The sequence below is a fragment of the Rhinatrema bivittatum genome, chromosome 4, assembly GCF_901001135.1.
Source record: "Rhinatrema bivittatum chromosome 4, aRhiBiv1.1, whole genome shotgun sequence".
Taxonomy (NCBI): domain Eukaryota; kingdom Metazoa; phylum Chordata; class Amphibia; order Gymnophiona; family Rhinatrematidae; genus Rhinatrema; species Rhinatrema bivittatum.
Window position 1 is genome coordinate 47,556,118 of NC_042618.1, and position 18,907 is coordinate 47,575,024.

The window sequence follows — 18,907 nt, forward strand, 5'->3', positions numbered from 1 at the left end:
GTATTTTAAATATCAACTGGTCAATGATAAAATTATATCTAAAAAAACGACTCACCTAATGCTACTTACTCTGACTAAGAGTTTCTATATCCCTAAATGCTTCCTGAAACAGGTGAGTTTTCAATGCTTTTTTAAACTCCTTTCGACTGGGTATTTTATTTTATTTATTTATTTTTAATTTTTATATACCAACATTCTTGTATAATATACAAATCATACCGGTTTACATTAAAACAGGAGATGCAGGAAAAAAGTTACCTTTGTCAAATACATTTAACATTAATAACAATGAAAATTGTTAACAAGGGATAACAACTATGACGGTAGCCCCTGTGACATAGTAAGGGCAAAGGCTATCGGCGCTATTTTGAATTCCGGCAGCCGACGGCCCAAGTACAGGAGATCGATCCAGGACCCCGCTGGACCACCAGGGACTTTTGGCAAGTCTTGGGGGGGTCAGGAGGGTGGGGGATTGTAGTTAATTAAATTTAAAGGGTTAGGATGGGGTTTTTTTTTTGTTTTTCCAACTTTAATGGAAAACGAATACCGAATGCAACTAATGGACGAATCGAGTTTCCCCGAAAACTGATGTAACTGATTTGGGTCCCGGCACAATGAATACCGAATAGCAACACATTTTTTCCTTTTGCACATCCCTATTCTTCATTGCTATTGGACAGATTAGTGACAAATATGCTGTACACAATGGCCAAGCTCCTGAGGTCACTTCTGATACTTTTTTGAAACTGCAGTCCTACATTGAAAGCTTATGTTGGAGACAATTGTTTATATATATTTAATATATGTGCTGTATATGGTTGTTGTTGAACATTTAATAATTTATGGTTTTGTTGCAGTTGTTTTTCACTATTGGCCCCCGAAACAGGCTTGACAGTTGCCAAACCACTGGCAGTGTTGGGCAAGCTGGAGAATCTTTGGCTCCTATTGTGAGTGACTTTATTTCTGGACTTTTGTTGCAAAAATGAAGTTTTTATTTTTATTTAGATTTTGCCTTTTCATTGGTAGGTGAGATACTTGCAGATACTGTACATATTTCCCTGTCTTCAGGGTGCTTGCAATCTAAGGTGATCATTTACTACCTCAAAGTATTTTTCTGTGGAGGGGGAAAATACCATGGGCCAGGGAAAAATACGACAGGGGCTTTGCAAGCTGCAGTACTGGGTGTGACAGTTCTGAAACCATGCATGCAAAGCAGCTCATTTAAATATTCACTTTATTTGGCCAAAAATATTGTGCGGTATTTAAAATATCATGCAGTGTTGCCACGATAAGCTTTTATTGTGGCTTAGTAAACATACCCTCAAGTGTGTACCTGAAACCGTGGAGGGTAAAATGATAGAGAGAGTTGATGAGTAAACAACTTTCATATTGAACTGGTTATTTACTGTGGATCAGGATATCCATCTGGACAGCAACAGTAGTAGTAAAGGTGGCCACAGCTTTGGTGATGTGATGTTTGCTGGCCATCCTTTGGGTGTTAGGAGCTTCTAGCACCTGTTACAAAAAAAAAAATATAGAGAACTATCAGAGTCCCTATCTTTTCCTCAGCAGTCCTGCAAGTAAAATCAGCTAGCATGTGGAATCTAACTTCCATCACCATACTTTGAATTCCTGTTTGCTGTCCTGTTTGCTTTCAAACTACTATATGTAATATGTGTCTGTAAGATGTATAGTTTAGCGTTGCTTCCTTTGTAGAATCTTGTTGTTTATGGTAAACCAGACCAGCTAGAAATAATTACCATAAGATCTAATAAGATGCTACTATCAAGTTCCCTCTGAAATTTATTTTATTTTCTGTTTTGTTTACAGAGAACAAAAATTTGACCTAAATCACTTACTTACTCTCCCCTTTCTAGTACAAAGCATTATTTTCCCCAACCAATGACAAGTAATTCTTCCTAATCTGTTTTCCTGTGATCTATAATAGACTATTTCTTTTAATTTTAGTAGTGGTTAATTTTGCTTTTATTTGTGTAAGGCCACTAATTGATTACTATTATGCAAAATGTATTTCCCAGAACCCTAAATGGGCAGTATTCTATATATCAATTCTGAGTAAGGGTTTATTTTATACTTATTTGTCCAAACTACTGCTATATAAATTTCATTATTTTTTACATATAGTATATAGAAATTTTCTCCCTGCCCCTAATTGGGCAATAGTCTATTGTATAGATTTGAGACAGATGGGTGGGTAGTAAAAACAAACAAAGGAAATAGCTCAGACACACTCCAGAACAGAAAGAAATATAATTCAAAGTACAACCAATCTCCCCAGCGCAGCAATATTTTTTATAAGCAAATTAGATTCCATTCTCAGCAGCTCTGGTTTCCATTTATTTCATTCATGCCTTTTCATTGGCAGCTCGAGGCAAGGTACATTTAGGTACTGTAAGTATTTTCCCTGTCCCCAGAGGGCTTACAATCTATGGGCCTGATTCACCAAGGCTTTTCTCCCATTCTGTATCGATGGGAAGGTTGCTTAGTAAATGAGGCCTTAAGTGTATACCTGAAGCAATGGAGGATGAAGTAACTTGCCCAAGGTTGCCTAAACATCAACTCCTTCATTTTTACTTCTATGCTGAATATTCTTTTTTCTTTTTGAAACTGAATATGTGCCTCAGTAACCATTTTCCTTCTCCCCTGGTTCTGATAATTTTCAGAGACTGTAAATGGTTTGGTTTCCAGAATAACCAAAATATGCACATTATTTTCTTTTTCTTCATTAGATACATTGTATGTGAATATTCAAGAAATTAGATCTGTTGTAGCCTTTTAGTACCAGAAGTGGGTCATCCCTATTCCAATCCTGGTTTCATATTTGAGGAAAGTCATTATTTCTCCATTCAATTTATTCTGTGACTGTTTTTTTTTTGTGTCCATCTGTTAAATGTTTCAAAATTTCCCACTGAGCAATCTGACTCTCTTGACAAAATCAGCTATTTTAGGTAATATAGTTTTCATAAATTATTGCAAAACTTTTCATTATAATGAGAAAACACCTGGCCATAAGAAAATTGGGGAATATATATAACATGCATTCCTAAGTGCGAGCTCTGTGGGTGCTTGAGAACACTCAATACTGAGGAAACTCATTTCTTATATCCAGGGAAGGGCAGTTTGTGTTGTCTTTAAGACCTTCAATTATTTTGAAAAGTTGGCTGCTATGTGTAATGCAGCAGATTTGAAAATGAACTGGGAAAATTAAATCTCTTAAGAGAAAGCAGAAAAGCTTTTGTGTGTATCTGCATTATTAGAATACAATTTCATATATTACCTATACCACTGGTCTCACAAACTTCAGTAGATTCTAACTATTGTCATTAGTTTGATCTAAAATGCCTGATTCCCCAAAGTTTTTTTTTCTCTTTCTGCGTCTATGGGGAAAAGGCCTCAATAAAAGGCCTCGATAAATCTGCGTACTTCTGTGACTTTAAACTTTTTTTAATTGTTGCCTCCTGCTCTTTTGGGCCTTCAGCTCAGTCAGAGCCTGCGCTTGGATTCTGGTGCCAAGAACCCGTGTTTGCAACTTCCTGGGAATTTCTCCCCTATTTTTTTAATCCCCTACCAACATACCTAATCTGATCATTGCAGCGACAGTCCTCCACTGGGGATCATGCAGCAGGGTTTTCTCTGGAAACTTGCCCCAATTTCCAGTCTTAATGTTTGATATTGTTTTTTGTATTTTTCTTTTGCATACCTGTCAACTCAGTCTCAAGTCCCGTGTGGGACTTTTTATGCCATGGTGGAGTGGAGGTTTAGCCTAGTGGTTAGAACAGTGGGCTGAGAATCAGGGAAGCCAGTTGCGAGGTAATGCCCATAGTGTTCCCCTAGGAACTGGTGCAGGACCAGGCTAGACTCCTGGTCCACCTTAAATCCCTTAAGGATTTAAGCTGGATTATACTCTATGGGCAGGATCCTGCAGGGCAGGTAGGGTTCAGAGGGTTTAGCCAGAGACTGAGGAATAAGAACTGGGATCCAGGTGGGGATAACCAGACTTTGGTAAGGCATTCAATAATATTGCTGCTGCCACAAAAACAAAGTCCTTTTTTGTGGGTTTCTTGCAATTTAACTCTTCACACAGAGGGCACCTTATCCAAACAAGCATTGGCAGACTGTAACATTCTAATTGGTATATAATGGAACAAACAACCTTGACAAATAGTATTAATCCTCACTGTAATTTATTTTATGCACTAAAACATAATTTTTAAATAAAATTCGCTATGATCCAGGTAACCAATGCAAATTCTTAAGACCTAGTATAATACTAGACTTCCGGCTAGATCCTGAAATTGTTCTAGCTGCAGCCTTTTGTGTGAGTAGAAGTGCTTTTATTGATTTGTTTATTGCTCCTAAATACAATGAGTTCCAGTAAGCAATAGTAGATAATACTAAAGATGGCACCACAAACCTAAAATCAGACATTGGTACCAAATCTTTAAGGATCCTCAGCAAGCGTAACGTGTAAAAGGCATATTTAGCTACAATCTTTATTTGTGAATTAAAAGTAAGCTTTGAATCTAATATAAATTCTATATTGTTGTCAATGGGAGCAACAGATTTTCAAATGCAACTTTTATTTCCCTATTTATAAAACCTCAGTTTTTGGTAGATTCAACACCATCCCATTATCCAACATCCATTGCTTTATAGAATTAAAACATTGGGCTAGCTTCTTCAAGAAAATCAGTCCATCTGTAGTACAGGGCAAAATAAATTGTATAGCATCTGCATATATATAAAATTTCACTTCAAAAGCTGACAAAATCAAACATAATGGTTGGAGACACATATTAAAAAGAGTGGCTGACAACACCAAGCCTTGAGTGTACACAAGACTGCGAAGTCTTCCATTGTGAAAAATCATTTCCCTGCCTTACTTGCTGATATTTATTGTTAAGGAAAGAGGCAAATCATCTCAAAACACTTCCACCTATTCCAATTGTCTGTAACCACAACAGTAATACATCATGTGGGATAGTATCAAAAGCTGCTGTTTCATCTAACATCAATAGAGCCATTTACCTTGATCCAACATTGGACATCACATTTGTTAGTATAACTAATTAATGTCTCAATCTCTTGCTGTTTCCTAAATCTGAATTGATTATCATCAAGGACCAAATACTCATCCAAAATCTCTTCCAATTGAATCAATACCCATTTTCCCAGAAACTTACTCACTATGACTAAATTGGAGATAGAAGGATAATTAGTAACATCTGATTTAGGATTTTTCTATTGTTTTTTAAACTGGGCATATCATAGGTGCTACCCTTTCTTCTAATAATGAATTTATGATCTTTACAATTGGATCAAACAATTTAAGCTTCTTTAATAAAACAAAATGGGCAAGGATCCAATGAACAATATGTAAAAGTAATTCTTGGAAGCAACTGGGTCAATTCAGCAATATTAATTGACCTCAAATTTTACCACAACTCTCTCTGTAACTCTGCCTGGTTTGCAACGCATGACTCTGACAGACTTGCTTTTTAAGATTTGCTACTTTATTTTCAAAATAACAGACAATCATTTCACTCTTAACCTGATTTGGTTTGTTGACCAATAATTTCAGCATATAAAATAGATTTCTAGGTTGATTTAATGATGTTGATATTTCAGAATAATGTTTTTCTTGGCTACTTGTACATTTTCTCTGTAAATACCCAATGCAGTCTCCTAAACTGCTAAATGCACTTCTTGTTTTGACTTTCACCACTTTCTCTCCAATTTTCTCAGCTCTAATTTCTTCTTTTTCAACACATCAGAAAATCATCATTCCTTCTTCCAACTAATCTCTCTTGTTCTGTCATCCATTCATGCTGTGGTTTGCTTATTTCACTCCACCCAAGTTGGCATTGTTTGGAATTAGTGCTGTTCTCAAACTTAAAGCCGAGTACTGCTGTGCACTTCTGCCATGAGACACCTTCTATACATTCCTTGGAACAAATCCAAACTCTGGTGAAAAACAAAGGAAGCTCTGTTCGGTCTGCAGTAATCGAAGCCAGAGCTCTCAGGGTAGTAGCAAAGCTCCAAATTTAGTGCTTGTGATTCAGAAAGCTGGAAAAGTGTTTTGCTAAGGAGGGTAAATGATTCTGTGTATAGATAACAGAGTCTTTCCCTTCTAAGTTGGTGTAATGATTCTGGCTGCTAGGTGGTGCCCTGTCAGCAGGGGCCCTCATTGGGCCACTCTCAAACCCGTTCTAGCCTCCATCTTGAAGGCTGCATGATATAGCAAGGCTGATCCTATAAAACCCTCCCTCACAGGTTATTCTCCGCCTCTGCATGGAGTCTACTCTGCTTGTGGCTTCTTGTCCATGTATTCTTTGACTACTCTGCTCTGGGATTCTTTGTTCTTGTATATCTTGCCTGGTTCTTTGCTCTGTCTTCTGTTCGTCCTCCCAGTGGCCTTCCTTTCCTGTGTGTTCCTAGCTTTTCTCCTGTCCTGTGTTAGGCCTTTCAGTGGCCCCTTCTTCATGTGGTTCCCTTGTGCTATCTGTAGTTGTTACGTGCTTTGTCCAATTTCTTGTTTGGTCTCTGGTCCTACTCTCTCTTGTGCTTACTCATCCATCCCTGTCTTGTCAGTACTCACCCCTGTTTATATTCAGTGTGGCCAGGGAAACTTCCGGTCCCTTGCTTCTTGCAGCCTGCTGGTTCCAGTGTGTGCCCTGTCTATAACCATGTGCACTGCTCCCCATAAGATCTGCTAGCCACAAGCTGGAGGTCCCAACCCAAAGGGAAGGTGGCGGGTCAGGCAGAAGACCTACACCTGCCCTACCTGCTCCTGACCCCCGCACACCCCTGCCTAGGGGGGTACCTTCAAATCGATCAGTGCAACTGTGAGAGTTGATAGCTGAAATCTGTGTGAAGCTGTGAAGTTCTAAAAGTCATCACTATCTGAAAGCCATTTGAAGGGCAACACATATTAGAAACATAGAAATGTGATAGCAGAAAAAGACCATACAGCCTATCTAGTCTGCCCTTTCAAACCAACTAATTCTGCTTTACAATCCCTATCACTCCCTCAGAGATCCCTGTGTTTATCCCATACTTTCTTGAATTCAGATACTACTCTAGAGTCCACCAACTTCATGGGCAGGCTTTTCCATGCAATCAGTACCCTCTCTGTAAAGAAATATTTCCTTAAATTATTCCTGAGTTTACCCCCTTTCCAGGACCAGTGCAAGAGTATTTGGCACCCTAGGCTTATCTTTGGTCATTCATCTCCCCTCCTCTCCACTCACCTCCTGCACAGTGCTCCCTCCTACCAGCAACAGTGATTCCAGCACAGCTCTCCCTTCTTTGGTGGTATTGGCTCTCACGCAGCATCCCTCTGGGCCTCATGCTGTTGAGATTTTGCTGCCTCTAAAACTTTGGCGCTCTAGGTGACCACTTAGTTTGTCTAGTGGAAGTACCGGCCCCGCCCTTTCACTCATCCCATGACCACTCGTTCTAGAGCCACCTTTCCAATGAAAGAGGCTCACCTCCTGTGTGTAGAAACCTTCGAGGTACTTAAATGTCTCTATCATATCTGCTCTATCTTGCCTTTCCTCATGGGTATACATGTTCAAGTCTCTCCCCATAAGCTTTAGAATGAAGGCCACTGATCATTATAGTAGCCACCCTCTGAACTGACTCCAAGTCGTTTATATCCTTTTAAAGGTGCAGTCTCCAGAATTGTATAAGGTAATCCAAATGAGTTCTCACCAGGGACCTATACAGGGGCAGTATCACCTCCTTTTTTTTCTGCTGATCATTCCTCTCCCTGTGCACCCTAGCATCTTTCTGGTTTTTGCTATCGGCTTATCCACCAGTTTAGCCATCTTAAGTTCATCAGATAGGATCACCCCCAGATCCCATTCTTTTTTCATACTTACAAGAATTTCTTCCTCTATACCAGAGGTGGCCAACTCCAGTCCTCAAGAGCCACAAACAGGCCAGATTTTCAGGATATCTACGACGAATATACATGAGATAGCTTTCCATGCACTACCTCTATTGTATGCAAATCTATTTCATTCATATTCATTGTAGATATCCTGAAAATCTATTCATATTCATTGTGACTTTTGAGGAATGGAGTTAGCCACTTCTGCCCTATACTGTAAAACTCCTTTGGGTTTTTGTATCCTAAATGCATAACTCTGCATTTTTTAGAATTAAATCTTAGCTGCCAGACCCTAGACCATTCATCAAGCTTTGCTAGATGTTTTAACAGAAAAATAGAAACATGAAGGCAGAAAAAGACCATATGGCCCATCCAGTCTGCCCATTCAATTAATTTAGCATTATAATTCTTATCACGTCTTTAGAGATCCCCTGTATTTATCTCATGCTTTCTTGAATTCAGATACTGTTTTTGTCTCCACCACTTCCACTGGGAGACTGTTCCACACATCCACCACCTTCTCTGTAAAGATATTTTTAAACATTACTCCTGAGTCTACCCCCTTTCAACCTCATCTCATGACCCTTCATTCTAGAGCTTCTTTTCCATTGAAAAAGACTCATCTCCCATACATGGAAATCTTTGAGATATTTGAATGTCTCTATCATGTTTCACCTTTCCTCTAGGGCAGTGATTTTCAACCTTTTTTGAGCCGCGGTACACTTTTTACACTTAAAAAATCCCGGGGCACACCACCAACCAAAATGGCACAAAATGACACTAAAACAGTACATATTATACATATGTTTAAAAATATAGATTCTAAATGTATCTATACTCATTCAGTGTGAAACCTGGGCCTGTTTCGATGAACACAAAAGGGATATCCTGGCAGGAATGGTGGAAAGACACACACGAAGCTCTTCCTCAACAGTTCTCAGTCTCTCCCTGTTTTTAGTTTTTATGGCAGTCAAGCTTGAGAAGCCCAGCTCACATAGATATGTGGTTGAAAATGGGAGCAATGTCAAAATAGCTTTGTTGGCCAGAATGGGGAACTCCTTGGCAACAGATAACCAAAAACTGTCTAAAGGAAGATCAGCAAACTTTAGCTTTAAACCGCGATCTTGCTTCAGTTCAATGAGTTCCTCTTGCTCCTTTAAAGTCATGTCCTTTCCAGCAACGGATAATGAACTGTATGGGTCCCTAACCCAGTCAAGGCATTCTGTGAAGGCTGAAGAGAAATAAAACGACAATTTCTCCTCAAGAGTTTTCAAATGTCTGCCAATCACCTCGCACATTGCAGCAGTGTTGCCATCATGCAGTTTCTCGGTGAGCGGGAACATCTGAAGGTTGCCACCCTGAACATGTTGTTGCCAGAGCTGCACCTTTAAACGGAATCCGTTCATTTTATCAGTGCTTGTAAGCAGGTTTTCATTTCGGCCTTGCATCCGTGTGTTCAGTTCATTCAGATATTGAAATATATCAGCCAGGTATGCCAGCTTTGTACACCACTCATCACTTGCAAGCAGCTTTGAAAAATCGGACCTCTCGTTTGTCAGAAATATTTTAAGTTCCTCTCGCAACTCATACACACGGGCCAGCACTTTGCCGCGTGACAGCCACCGGACCTCCGTGTGGAGCAATAAGATTTTATGTTCCGCTTCCATTTCTGTACACAAAGACGCAAATAAGCGACATCGCAAAGGTCGCATCTTCACAAAGTTCACTATGCGCACAACATCATCCAACACAGGAACTAGATCTGCTGGTAAGGTCTTTGCAACGAGGGCCTCACGGTGCAAGAAACAGTGGGTAACAAGAACATCTGGGTTTCTTTCTTTAACCCTACTTACAAAGCCTTTGATGCGCCCGACCATGGCTGCGGCTCCATCAGTGCAGACACCTGTGCAGTTTTCCCATGTAAGCCCACTTTTATCAAGATATTCCGATGTGACCTGGAATATTACCTCTCCTGTTGATTTTTCTGGCAGTGCCTTGCAAAATAGGAAGTTTTCTCTAATGGCTTCTCCATCCACAAAACGCACATTGGCCAACAGCTGACAATGTCCACTGATATCCGTCGACTCATCAAGTTGCAAGGCAAATTTCTTACTGATGTGCACCTTTTCCAAAACAACTGTTTCAATGTCAGCAGACATGTCATCAATCCGTCTGGAAATTGTGTTATCAGAGAAAGGCACTTTAGCTATCTCTTTGGCTGCGTCAGGGCCAAGCATCTCATTTACAATAGCTTTACAAGCTGGTAGTATTAATGTTTCTGCCACAGTGTGAGACTTTTTTGATTTAGCTATGAGTTCAGCAACAAGGTAGCTAGCTTTGAGGGCTCTCTCATTTACCTGTGTGCTTTTTCTCAAAAAAGTTGCTTCTTTCTCATTGTTTGTACGTAAGCGTACAAAATACTCCATCGGCTTGTTTTGAACGGAAGAGTGTTTCGTTTGGAGATGGTGTTTAAGCTTGCTTGGCACCATGGCGCTATTGGATAGCTTCTCACCACACACCAAGCACAGTGGTGTTGGTGCTGTCGCATCCCCAGTGAAAGTAAATCCAAATGAAAGATAGCTTTCACTGTATTGCCTTGAGCTCACCGTCTTGTCTTTTTTCTTTTGTCGACCTCTCATACTAGGGCCTTCATCTAGGTCAGAATTGTGTCCAGGGTCCTGTTCGGCATTTGCCTTTTCCATTCTCAAATACTTCTCCATCACTGCTGAGATAGTGTGCACAGCCACACACTAAAATAGAAGAGTATTACATTATCTGCCACACTTAAAGGACCTCTGCCAAGCATATACTGCAATATAAAGGGGTACAATGAGAAATACTATGGTCATGAGGCCAGAGTACAAGTACCAGCTCGGTGATGTCATTAAGTCGCGCGAGCGTTCAAAGCTCGTGCATGTGTTATTGTACACGGCTCCTACACTGTAGGAAGCGTGACTGCGCATCGTAGGGGAACAAAACACAGGGGGCACTATAGTTTGGGGAACTTTCCCCGCGGCACACCCGACCATGTGTCGCGGCACACTAGTGTACCGCGGCACACTGGTTGAAAATCACTGCTCTAGGGTATACATGTTTAGAGCTTAAGTCTATCCTCATATGCTTTAGAACAAAAAAAACACTGTCCAGTTTAGTAGCCAACTTCTGGAGCAACTCCATCCTATTTATATCTTTTTGAAGGTGCAGTCTCCAGAATTGTATACAGTATTCCACGTGGGGTCTCACCAGGGACCAATACAGGGGTAGTATCACCTCCCATTTTCTGCTGACCATTCCTTTCCCTATGCAGCCAAGCATCTTTCTGGCTTTTACCGTTACTTTATCCATCTGTTTGGCCTGTAGTTGCCAGCCTCTGCCTTACTTCCCTTTTTATGAATAGAATCCACATCTTCCCTTTTACAGTCCTCTGGAACTACTCCAGATTCTAAAGAAGCATTGAAAAGGTTAGCCAGCGGAGTTCCTAGAGTATCTCTAAGTTCCTTTAGTATCTTTGGATGTATCCCATCTGGCCCCATCGCCTTATTTACTTCGTTTACTTAGCTCCTTATGAACACACAGTTCTGAAAATTGATTGAGGTTTACCTCACTTCCAGTCTTATTTGTGTTTGTTTTATGTGATCCTGCTACAGGCTCTTTCATAGTGAACATCAAACTGAAATATTTGTTAAGCAATTTTGCGTTTTCCTTATCAGGAAAACGCCACATATTCCTCCCCTTCATCTTTGAGTCTCACAATACCACATTTGCACTTCCTTCTATCACTAACATATTTTTCTGAGATCTCTTGTATTTTATGAATGTTAACCTTTTCTCCCTTACCCTTTTAGCTTTTTCTTTAGAAAACCATGTCTTCTTTTTCACTTCTCTTTATTTACATTCCTAACAAAATGATTAGTTGCACATATGAAATCTCCTTTTAGTTTTGCCTACTGCCCTTCTACTAGGGATGTGCATTTGTTTCAATCAAATTTCAAAAACGAGATGAATAAGGGCAATTTGTTTCATTCGGGGGCCCCAAAACAAATTGGGGGCCCTCCGAATGAAACAAACCTTATTTGTTGCATTTGTTTGAAAGGAATGCATCGGGCCTAAGCATAGGCCTGAGGCCAGGGCCTCGAGGCCGAGGCCCAAAGTAGGAGCTGAGGCTTGGGTCAAAGCGTGATTTCGGGTTCTTGGCCTAGGCCCAGCCCGATGCTGAGGCCTTGGCTGAGACCCAAAACAGATATCCATCGCGAAACCAATAGCAAGGCAGGGGCTTGGCCCACACCCAGGCCCAGGGCCGCCATCAGGAATTTTGAGGCCCCATACAGCAAGCAGACAGCGACGGCCCGCGCGCTTTGCCGGCGCATACTGTCTGACGCGGCGGTGACGTCACAGCCGCGTCAGACAGTGAACGCTGGCAGGACAGAGCGCGCGGACGAGTCTCTGTCTGCGGTGCTCTGTAAATCAATGCTATGTGTGTCTAAAAGACACGCATAGCATTGATTCTCTCCCTTCTCTGGGGCCCGCACCCAGGGCCGGCTCCAGGTTTCAGTAGGCCCCTGGGCGACAGACTGTCGGAGAGAGCCTCAGTGGGCCTCTTTGCCATGAACTAATACATCCCCCAAGCGCACCTGCCGCCTGGCGGCTGCGGCGGGCCCCCATATGTGGCAGTAGATCCTGGGGCCCCATACTGCAGGCCCAAGAATACTGCCCTGATGGCGGCCCTGCCCAGGCCTGATGCCATGACCCAACCCAGAGGCCAGGTCCCAATGCTGAAGCCTCAACCTGGAACCAGGCCTGATGCCACGACTGATCCAGAGGTTGGGTCCCAATGCATGGGCCTCGGGCTAGGCCAGAGCCCAGACCCAAGCCAGTCACCATGATCTGGCCGGATGCTGTATTGGGTCATGGCATTGGGCCCCTGTCTGGGCTCCAGGTCGCAGTGTCAGCCGGTCTCAAGCCTAGGTTGAGGCCCAGATATCAAGCCTGGGTCCGGCCAAGGTGTCGGCCTTGAGTAGGCCGAGGTCATGGCGACATATGGCTCTCTCGGCCTGCGTAAGGCCAAGGCTTCAGCTTTTGCCTAGGCCTCGCCAGTGGATCCCTACTGGACTGGGTAAGTGGGGGCCAGGAGGCCTCGTTTTCATTTTTTGGCTGGTTTTTTTTTATTATTGTTTGCTTCGTTTTTTTCTCACAGACGAAACCATCCACAAACCAAAATTTGTGGGAAAAACCCCTCTCGAAAACAAAACAAAAACCAATTTTTATCCCCTGCATATCCCTTCTTCCCCTAGATTTTTCCATCTAGCTAATGACTCCTTGAGGTCTTCCCCCATTTTGAGAAAGTTAATTTTCCTGAAGTCTAGAACACTCACCTTAGAATGAACCTGCATCTCTTGCATCCTAATATTGAACCACACCATCCAGTGGTCACTGGTTCCCAGATGATAATCCACTTCAACATCAGAAATACTGTCCCTGTTGGTGAGCACCAGGTCCAGTATTGCCCTCTCACATGTAGATTCTGTTACTGTTGCGCTGGAGGTGGACCCATGGCCTGGTGCAGGATTGGTAAGGCCCTCTGGTCAGACCCCGAGAGTGCCTGCCACCAGGAGGCAGAGCACAGGAGGAGATAGAGGCTAGCTGGAGCTTCGCAAATAGAAACCCGGGGTTTCCACAGGTTGAGCCCTTGGGTACCTGGGCCACCTGATCTTAGGTGGGCCTCCTAGAGAGGAAGCACAGGGTCGTGCCCACCACAAACAAGGGTGCGTGGTCGATGTCCAGGCGAGAATGTTCAGAGGTCACAGGAGGCCAAAATAGTGTCCTAGTGGATAGCTAGGATCAAGGCCAGAGTATCAGTCCAGAATGGTCAGCAGAAGCAGGGGTCAAAATCTTTAGTCAATCCGAGAGTAGTCAGGCAGATGTCAAGTTCCAGGCAGTGGTCAGACGAGGTCAGGTTCCAGGCAGCGATCAGACGAGGTCAGGAATTGTGGCCCTCGATAGGAAACAATCTCTTTGGGTAACCCATGTAAGCGGAATATGTGGGTTAAGAAGAGTTTTGCCAGTTCAGGAGCCGAGGGGAGGCTTGGAAGTGGAATAAAATGTGCCATCTTTGAAAAGTGGTCAATAATAACCTAAATTTATTTATTTATTTATTTAGATTTTTTATATACTGTGTTGCCCTTTGTTGGGGGTAGCTCGACGATGAAGTCAGTAGAGATGCTTGACCAGGGTTTGGTGGGAGCTGGAAGAGGTTGGAGGAGTCCCCATGGATGGCCAGTCAGGGATTTTTGCTGTGCACAGATGGGACAAGAGTCCACATAACTACGGGAGTCTTTAACCATGCTGGGCCACCAGTAGTGTCTTCTTAACATCTCGAGGGTCTGAGCCTGGCCAGGATGGCCGGCCAATTTCGAGTTGTGGGCCAAGCGAAAGATGCGCTCCTGGAATCGGCGTGGGACCACCTTCTTCCCGGCTGGTACCGTGGTGGTAACAGTGAGGGATATGCATGCTGGGACTATGATGTGTCTAGGAGTGTCGGGCATATCCTCTGGTTCAAGGGAGTGAGAGAGAGCATCCGCTCGGGTATTCTTTGCTGCTGGGCAGTAGCGGAGTTCGAAATGGAATCGTTCAAAGAACAGCGCCCAGGGGGTCTGTCTTGGGTTCAAGAACTGGGCTTCCTTTAAGTGTTCGAGGTTCTTGTGATCTGTAAATATCGTGAATTTATGTTGCGCTCCTTCTAATCAGGGGCACCATTCTTGAAGGGACAATTTCACAGCTAAGAGTTCATGATCCCCAATCCCCCTCCGCGGCAGAAAACCTTTGCAAGTAGAAGGAGCAGGGTATTAAGACCCCCTTGGAAGAATATTGCTCAGGACCACCCCAGCCCCAATGGCGGAGGCGTCAACTTCGATGATGAAGGGGTGGTTAGGATCTGGGTGTCGTAGACATGGTCCGGTACAGAAGCCCTCTTTCAAGGCATGGAAAGCAGATTGAGCCTTGGGGCTCCAAATTTGGAGGTTACTACCTTTCCTAGTCATGGCCGTGAGTGGAACAGCTAGTGTGGAGTAGTTAGTGATGAAGTTCCTGTAAAAGTTTGTAAATCCAAGGAATCTTTGTAAGGTTCAGAGGCCTACTGGCTGGGGCCAATCTCTAATACCTTGAAGTTTCTCAGGATCCATGGTGAAGCTATGGTTGGAGATGATGTACCCCAGGAATGGAAGGCGGTTCTCTAACTTTGTGTAGAGATGATTGTCTCTGAGGCGTTGGAGGATGGTCTGAACGTGTGAGCGGTGGGACTTCAGGTCTTTGGAAAAGATCAATATATCATCCAGATATACCATGACAAATGAGTATAGTAGATCTCATTCATCAAACGTTGAGAGATCGCAGGGGTGTTACAAAGTCCGAAAGGCATTACTATGTACTCGTCGTCCCTCATATTGAAGGCGGTTTTCCAGATGTCCTCTGGCTGAATTCGTACAAGATTGTATGCCCCTTGGAGATCTAACTTTGTAAAGATCTGGGCTCCTTGTAAACGCTCAAAACGTTTGCTGATGAGGGGCAGATGGTAACGATTCTTGCGAGTCACGGCGTTTAACCCACTGTAGTCTATGCAGGGACATAGACTGCCATCTTTATTCTTCACAAAGAAGAATCTGGCTCCTGCCTGGGAATTGGAGGGTCTTATGAATCCTTTATCTAGATTCTCCTTAATGTACTCTGACATTGCTTGGGTTTCCGGAAGTGAGAGGGGGTAGGTTCTGCCCTTGGGAGGCGCGTGGTGCCTGGTAGGAGCTCAATGGGATAATTGAATTTTCGGAGTGGAGGCAGGATGTCAGCATTTTGTTTGGAGAACACATCTTTGAAGTCAGAATACGGAGCAGGTAACCCAGAAAGGGTTGCAGAGTTCAGAATGGTGACCGCTGGAGACACCTGTCGCAGACAGCGGTTCTGGCACTGGGGACCCCACTGAATTATCTGCAGGGATTGCCAGTCGAAATGAGGTGTGTGTACTTGGAGCCACGGAAGTCCTAAGATTACCGGGTGCATGGAACACTTCAAGACAAATAGCGAAATTTCCTCTTCAAGGAGGGTTCCCACGGTGAGGCGGAAGGCCATGGTGCGATGAGTAATGCGTCCTGGATGGATGCAATGCAGAGAGGCACTTCCAGAGATTAAGTGGGATCTGGAGTAGAATGATGATGTCCTCCAGAATAAAATTACCACTCACCCCAGTGTCCACGAGTGCAGTAGTGGCAAAAGAGTGAGATTCCCTAAAGAGGGACAAAGGGAGCACCCAAGCTCGGGACCCCCACCGGGCTTAGGCTTTGTAGTTTCCTGGCCGCACGGGGCAGGATTGCAGAAGGTGTCCAGAACCACCACAGTATAGGCAAAAGGCCTTCTTTCTTTCGTTGGAGGCGCTCCTCATGAGACAAGTGCCAGCGATTGATCTGCATCGGTTCCTCTGGTGAAGGAGGAGGTGCTGGTAAGGCCTTTAACTGGGGGCTTGCAGCACGAACTGGGTGTACGGCAGTAGGTCGGAGGACCTTTACCTCTTGGTGTTGCTGGCGTAGGCGGTGGTCAATCTTGCCGACCAGGGAAATCAGGTCCTTGAGAGATGTGGGAATCTCACAAGCAACCAGCTCATCCTTGAGGGCAGGAGACAGGCCCTCCATATAGATTGCCCGTATGAGCTGGGTGTCCCCCAGAACTCAGAGAGGCCAACCACATACAACAAGAAGAATGGAGATCGCAATGGATGACAGAAGACTCAAGATACTGAGACCAATCCCTGTGGACACTCCTGGCAGGCCACAGGCACGCCTTGCTACTGTTTTAAATTGGGCAGATCTCTGTGTCAGTTAAACTCCAGGGCCATTCAGTTTAGATGGGGTTTAGGTATTGCTAAGGATATTCTGACCCATTACTCAGAGCTTTTTCTTGCCTATCTTGTTTTTCTGTTTGCTAGTCCTGAGAGGACCAGCGTTTCATGCATGTTCAATTACATATTGTTTTGACCTATGTAAATATAGATTAGCACACTGCCTCTCATTAATTACAACACATGTTATTTGTAGCTGAACATCTTCATTCCTGAGATTTGGCCTGTGAAAAGACGACCTATCCCATCATTGGTGGGATATTCTCACTGAAAAATCACCCTCAGCTGCAAATGTGTAAAGTGGCTTACTCATCCATTATTGATAACTTTATTCAGTAGCATTGCATTAAATATGTGGAATTGTGATTCGACTCGTAAAATATAGAAACGACCAGAATCTGTAAGGGCAAATATGATAGCCTATAGCAATCTTAAGCTGAGTACTGCTCGTATGATACATACCACAACTCAGGTCGAAGATAGAAGGGGTGAAGAAAGTAAGAGTAGTTAAAAGGGAGGTGTTAAGGAAAGCTTCGTCCCCAGACTGAGAAGAACGGCTCTCGTCTCTCTGCTAGTCCCCTGTGTGAAGACATGAAGACTTGAATACCAGTGTGAATCAGAGGCCCCTCTGATTCAAGGGAGGATTTGTTGATTTGTTGATTATACCCGGGTTCAATCCCCGGCCTTTCCACCATTACTGAACATACTGCTGGTATGGAAAAATACCAGCAGGCCCCAGAACACAAACCTGGGACCTTGAATGCCAGACAAAGCTATAAAACTGTTTTTGCAGGAATACACAGACACCAATCAACAAAATTAAGCCACAGGATGGGGCAGGAGATATCGCAGAGAGTACGCAGCAAATAGTCTGTGGGAAAGAATGCAGGGGGGAGAGAGAGATAAGGGGAGACAAACAACAGCTGCAGACAGCGTAAAAAATGTAGTGGTGTGAAGCATGCAAGCAGAAATCAGATAATTAGCTGACTTTGTATTTTTAACCTATATAAGAAAAGCTGGTATGTAATAGGGCTGGCACGGATTCTGTATCCGTTGCAGAGCCCAGCGCTGAGCTCTTTTATTATGTAAGTATACATTATTTCTGCTTCCTGTGTACTTTTTGCTTCCTGGGTATTTATCTGTTTTGTGTATGCATATTATATGATTTATAATAAAGATTCTTAATTACCAGTAGTATCAGGGTTGTTCTTTTAAACAATTTTACCTCTGCGGTGGGATTTTAAACAGCAGTCCTCTTCCCAGCCCAGTTTGGTAGCTAAAGTCCTGAATTCTACCGTGAATTCGGTGAGCGAATGCGAGCCTTGATGGAGGTGAAGAAGATGGTGACCAGCAATCGCCTATCGGCCGGGGTCCTCAAAGGTCCGCTTGAAAACGGAAATGAAGTGGGAGAGATGATTGAGGATGTCATCAGAACACTCCCAGAGTGGGGAAGCCCATGCCAGAGCTTTCCCTTCAAGGTGTGAGAGGATGAAGGTAATCTTGGTGGTCTCACTTGGAAACAATGCAGGCTGCAGTGCAAATTGCATAAAGCACTGATTGAGGAAGCCTCGGCAGAGGCACGGATCCCCATTGAAATAGGGTGGAGCTGGAAGGACCAATGATGTCCTCAGGGGCAGGGTTTGAGCCAAACCCCCTGAATTGGCCATAGCAAGATCCTGTAGTTGAGACTGTAGTCTTTCCACAGATGAAGCCAAAGCTTCTAGGGTTCGCTGTTGTTCTCGGACATGAGCAGCTATGCCAGGAATGGCCTGCACAGCGGGAGACTCCGCCGAGTCCATGGCCTTGGCAACCTGTTGTGTTGGAGGTGGACCCTGGGCCTGGAGCAGGATTGGTATGGCCCTCTGGTTGGACCCAGAGAGTGCCTGCCACCAGGAGGCGGAGCACAGGAGGAGACAGAGTCTAGCTGAAGCTTCGCCAATAGCAACCCAGGGTTTCTGCAGGTTGAGCCCTTGGGTACCCGGGCCGCCTAGTCTTAGGTGGGCCTCGTAGGGTCTCCTAGAGAGGAAGCGCAGGGGCGTGCCCACCATGAACAAGGGTGCGCGGTCGGTGTCCAGGCGAGAATGTTCAGAGGTCACAGGAGGCCAAAATAG

At 43.8% G+C, this 18,907-nt stretch overlaps 1 long non-coding RNA gene across 2 annotated transcripts in view; it reads right to left on the reverse strand.

The window, feature by feature from the left end:
* Positions 1 to 513: 513 nt before the first annotated feature.
* LOC115089789 overlaps positions 514 to 18,907 on the reverse strand; it is a 30,349-nt gene continuing 11,955 nt past the window's right edge. For both annotated transcript variants that reach the window (XR_003856235.1, XR_003856234.1), the window contains exon 3: positions 514 to 1,515. This is a non-coding gene — a long non-coding RNA (uncharacterized LOC115089789). The remainder of the gene's footprint in view (positions 1,516 to 18,907) is intronic.